The sequence below is a fragment of the Magnolia sinica genome, chromosome 17 (genome assembly GCF_029962835.1).
Source record: "Magnolia sinica isolate HGM2019 chromosome 17, MsV1, whole genome shotgun sequence".
Lineage (NCBI taxonomy): Eukaryota > Viridiplantae > Streptophyta > Magnoliopsida > Magnoliales > Magnoliaceae > Magnolia > Magnolia sinica.
This window is the reverse complement of record NC_080589.1, coordinates 7296430-7302645: the sequence shown is the minus strand read 5'-3', so window position 1 is coordinate 7302645 and position 6216 is coordinate 7296430.

Genomic DNA, 6216 nt, shown 5'->3' with positions numbered 1-6216 from the left:
CATGAAGAGTGAGAATAATGATGTCATCGTTGAAACCTTCTTAAGGTGTGCAATGATATTTATTAGTCGTCTAAGCTGTGAATAAGGTAACAGATACATTGAATAAGACACGTCCTCTCAGTGGACCCCACTTAGTTAACAAGTACGCTACGCAATTTGTGCTCTCCTGTTATCCTTGAGACTTGGCTGCGACGGACGGACGCAATTTGGCTAGTGACGCCGCCACGAGCCTGGTGGCTAGTAGTTGGTGTTATGTGGACCCTACCATGATGTATGTGTTTTATCCACGCCGTCCATCCATTTTGAAAGATAATTTTATGGATCTATGCCGAAAATGAGGTAGATCTAAATCTCATGTGGACCACACCATAGGAAAACATTATTGATTGAATTTCCACCTCCCAAGGACCACTTTAATGGTCATTGGACATCTAACCTGTTGATTAGGTCATATAGACTTGGATGAAGGGAAAATATATATATAAGCTTGATCCAAAACTTTTGTGGCTCTTATAAGTTTTTAAGAGTGGGTATTCAATCAACACTTTGTGATCCACTTGAGATTTGGATCAACCTCATTTTTAGACTCATACCATACAATGATCTGGAAGAATGGGTGGACAGTATGGATGAAACACATATATCATGGTGGGGCCCGTAGAGCACCGACCATCCCTTTCTGCCACCGGTGGCCTTAATTTATTAATTCCATATCCACGCCGTTCATCAGTGACCTTAATTTATTAATTCCATATCCACGCCTTTTCATCAGTTTTTTCATCTTATTTTAGGATATGATAAAAAAAAATGAAGTAGATACGGGAAACAGTGATCATTGAAGGTCCACTATTAAAAAATTACTAGCATCGATATCAGATCGATTCAAAACTTCTGTGGCCCACAAAAGGTTTCCAGTGGTTAATAACCACTAGTCTACTTGAAATTTTCATCTGCTTTCATTTTAGAAGTATGGAAAAAAAAAAATAGCTGGAAAAACAGATGGACGGCCTGGTTATACAATGCATGTATCGAGGTGGACGCGGATTGCGTCCTACCCCCGCCCGGACCGTAATCCGTCCGGGCAGGGCTCTGTGGAGGCTACCGTGATGTAAGTGTTTTATCCACTCCGTTAATCGTTTTTCTCATATCATTTTAATATGTGAGACAAAAGCTTAAGTAGGTTCATACCTCCAATGGACCACACCAAAATAAGCTGTTCATACCTCCAATGGACCACACCAAAATAAGCTGCAGTGATAATGACACTCACTGTTGAAACCTTTCTAAGGGCCACCGTGATTTTATTTTATTTTACCATACAACCTATTCATAAGGTCACGTAGACGTAGATGAAGCTAAAAAACAAATATCAGCTTGATCTGAAACTTCTCTAGCTCCCAAGAAGTTTTTAATGGTGGGCATTCAATTCTCAATTTGTGGACCATGTAAGTTTTTTTCCTGTCTAGTTTTTTGGCTTGTATCTTACAATGTAATGAGAAAACCGATGAACGGTGTGGATAAAACACTTACATCACGTTGGGCCCCACAAATCTGACGCAGTTAGCCCTACGGGGTCTTACCCCACGTGAAGTCGCCCTCGCAAGTCGGATTCTGAATTAACTGTATTGATTTTATACATGGTATATGTGAGAGCAGATTAGGTGAGACCCGGCCGTACCCAACATGGTACGGCCCTTACTGTGGGCCCACGATGATTTATGTATTCTATATCCACACCGTCCATACGTTTTTTAGATCATTTTAGAACATTTTCCAAAAATTTAAGCTGATAAATTATCAGGTGGGCCATATCATAAGAAACAGTGATGATTGGACATCATACCATTAAAAAATTCTTACAGTGTACCTTAACGTTCCCGTAGTGTTTATTTGCCATCCAATCTGTTGAGAAGATCATATAAGCCTGAATGAAGGATAAAAACAAATATCAGCTTGATCCAAAACTTCTGTGGCCCATTAATGATCAATCACCACTGTTTTCTAAGATATGGTCAACTTGATAATTGGATTCTACTTCATTTTTTGGACATATCACTAAAATGATGTGAAAAAACGTATGAACGGCATGGATACATAATATATATATCTATATGGACCCCACGATAAGGGCCGCACCGTCTTGTGTGAATCTCGGGTCTCACCTAATCCCCTCGCTGCTGGCGGTGGATATGCATGGTGGGGACGCGGATCGGGTACCACCCATCTCCCGAGCACGGAACAGTCCGGGATCCGAGGGGCCCACCATGATTTATAGGTTTATCCACATCATTCATCCAGTTGCATATTATTTTAAGGTATAAGTATAATAGTAAGGCAGATGCAAAGCTCAAGTGGACCACACAGTGGAGATTAAACGACCACCGTTAAAATTTCCTGATATCACAAGTTTTGAATCAAGGTGATATTTGCGTTTTCCCTTCATCATCTAGGTATATGTGACCTTGTTAACAGGTTTGATAGGGGGCCTTAGGAAGGTTTCAACGGTGGGTGTCATTGTCCGTTCTGTTTAACGGTGTAGTCCACCTGAGCCTTGGACCAGCCTCATTTTTGGGTGTATACCTAAAATTATATCGCCAAATGGATGGCCGGTGTGGACCGGTGTGACCCTTTTAACAGGTTTGATGGTGGGCCTTAGGAAGGTTTCAAACTTACCTCAGTGGTATACCGTGAGAAGTTTCAACACGAGGTCTTTGTTTTTTACCTTCATCGCGGCCTGTGTTCCTTAATCAACATATTGATAAAGAGTACATTAAGCCTTAGGAGCATTTTAATGGTGGATATCCAATAACTATTGTTTTCCTGTGGTGAGGTCCACTTGAGATTCATATCTCTCTCTTTTTTGAGATAAAGTTCTAAAATTATCTTTAAAAATGAATGGATGGAATGGATGAAACACATACATCATGGTGGGGCTTACATAGCACCAACCATCAGCCAGGGGTTGGTGGTGGGGGAGTAGCCAATCCGTTTCCTATCTGATGGCCGCGAATAAGGTACTAATAGGGCTATACAGGAGTTAAGCTAGCTCGAAAAGCTGGACGACTCAGTTCGACCCAGCTCAGATTGACTTGACTTGAAAGGCTGACTCAAGGCGAGTCGAGCTTGTTTACTAAAGTTTGGGTTGGGTTCAAGCCAAGTTTGACCATGGTGTATTTCAACTCGACTCGACTCGACTCGAACTTGACTCGAGCTCGACTCGGCTCAAGTAATATATTTTAATAATATATATTATATAAATTATATTAATATTAAATATATATAATACGTATATTTAAGTTTTAAAAAAGAAGTTAAAACTTAAAAGTTTTTACTAAAAAGCCCTACCCGACCCTACTCGTCCCCATTCTCTCTTTCTTTCCCTTACCCTACCGAGGTAAACTCGACTCGACTCGACTTGAACTACTAGCTCGACTCGAACTTGACTCGAAAGCTTTGGCAAACAAGCCAAGCTTCAATGTTGAGCTTAAGGGCGAGCTCGAGCTCAAGCTCAAACTTAGAGCTGGGCATCGGACCGAGTCGGACCGGATTGGGTCCTACTCAATCAGGATCGAAATCTGGAGGGCTGAACCCGAACCTGATCCGATCCGGAGCCGAGTCTGGGTCATCTCACCCGAACAGATCCTAATCCCTCCTGGCCTGAGCCGATCCGAGTCCGTCTCGGTCAGGACAACCGAGTCGGGTCGGATTGGGCAACGGTCGGATCGTCATTTTTTTCAACGGTGTAAAAATCATTATTCACACTGCTTCTTATGATGTGATTTACTTGATTATTAGATATATTTAAAATTTAACATTAATCCCTAAAATCATCCAAAAAGACTGATGGACGGTTTATATAAACCAAAAAAAAATTCAAGATGGCCCACATAGTTTACTCAGCTAACTGAGTAAGAAATCTATTTTTAATTCTACATGTACGTGTATATAGGCTATAACTCTTATTGTCTCATAGGCTATAGCTCTTGCTGTCTTATAGGCTATAGCTCTAGCAGGCTACCAGCTATACAGCTGCTTTATGTACGAGTGCGAACGGACTGGCTACTCCGGTCGGTGATCTGTGGGCCCCACCATGATGTACTTGTTTCATCCATGCCGTTCATCAATTTTTACAGATCATTTTAGGGCTTGGTACAAAAAATGATAGGGATATAAATCTTAAGTGGGCCATACCACAAGACAAAAATAATGAATGGATATTCACAATTAAAATCCTCCTAAGGCCCACTGTACTGTTTATTTGACATCCAATCTGTTGATTTGGTCATAAAGACCCAGATGAAGGGAAAAAATAAATATCAGCTTGATCCAAAACTTTTATGGCCCCCAAAACGTTTTTAATGGTCAAAATTCATTCAACACTGTTTCCTGTAATGTGGTCCACTTGAGATTTAGATATAATTCATTTTTTTTATCATATCATAAAATGATACATAAAAATAGATGGACGGCATGGATGATACACATACATCATGGTGGGCCCCACAAAGCACCGACAATCAACCAATGGTTGGTGTCAGGGGGAGTAGCCAATCCGTATAGGCTATAGCTCTGTATAGAGCAACGTGCCGTGCGAAGACCTGCCCTGACGCTCCTCGAGCTCCGAGTTGTACGAACGGTTCAAAGGAGATCAAAGCTACATGGCCCACAGTGATGTATTTAGTAAATATATACCATTCATCTGTTTTTAGAGTTCATTTTAGAGCAGTATCCAAAAAATAAATCATATCCAAAGATCATTTGGACCACACCATAAATAGAAGCGGAGATAATGATTTTCACTGTTGAACAATTTGTATGGCCCACCATAGCGTTTATTTTCATCCAATCTGTTCGTAAGGTCACAAAGACCTCAGTGAAGAGGAAAAACAAATTTCATATTGATCCAAAACTTCTGTGAACCCAAGAAGGGTTTCAATGGTAGACGTTCAATCCCCCACTACTTTCCACAGTGTGGTCCACTTAATAGTTAGATATGTCTTAATTTTGATCTCAAGCATTAATACAATATTGCCAAATGGATAGATGGTTTGGATATAACACATACCTTGTAATCAGACCCACAAAGCTTGCTAACGTTACACCCGCAAATCCACTTCGTACACCAGTCAATACGCTTCCGTCAACTAGCAGGTAAATCACTGTATGCCAACCATGCCTGCTACTACTCTCTCTCTCTATTTCCCTCTCCGGCATAGAAATCGAGCTCCAAAACCCAACGGCTCTCCCTGTATATTTCTCTCCACCAGAGAAATCCCATAAAAGCTCCAAAACCCACCGCAAGACATCTAGCTAACTTTCTTCTTACTTTCTTCAACAAAAAGGAGAGACAGATACAGAGAGATACAGATATAAAGAGAGATACAGAAATAGAGTTGGGGCTCAGGTGCACATTGGGCGGGGTTTTTTGGCGCCAAACGAAAAGCCAAAGATGCGTGGAGAAAGAATTTTGTAAAAATGAGTGATATTTATATCCCGGGTCGGGTCGGTTTGAACCCTTTTGGTTCGGGTTTAGGATCGGTTTTGTTCGGATACACCCCTATCCAAATCTGACCCGAAAAACGACCGGATCTCGATGGATAGATTCAATTAGGGCCGAACTAGGCCGTCGGCTCTGTTCGGAACGGTATCAAGTCGGGTCGGATCCACCAGATCGGGTCCAACTTGCCCACCTCTACTCAAACTCGAGTATAGCATGAACGAGTCAAGCCAAGCTTGGCCCACCTCAACTCGACTCGGCTCGATGTACAGCCGTAGGTACTACCCCGCCTGTTCCGCGGATGCTTGTAGAACTTAATGTATGAATTTTATCAACACTGGCCATTCTTTTTATCATTATTATTATTATTTTGGAATATAAGTCCTAAAATATCTAATATCCAATTCTTAAATAGACCACACAGTAAGGATTAAAATCTTATCGGATGAAAATTTCTTAAAGACCACAAAAGTTTTGTATCAAGATTATATTTGTTTTTACACTTCATCCAAGTGTACATAATCATATCAACAGGTTTGATGGAAAATAAATAACACAGTGGACCCTAAGAAAGTTTTAATGTTATCATTAGCACCGCTACTTCCTTTGGTGTGGTCCACTTGAACCTTGGATCTACCTTCTTTTTTTTTGTCAATAACCTAAAATGATATGGAAACAAGGATGGACTGTGTAGATAAAAGTAATACATCACAATGATC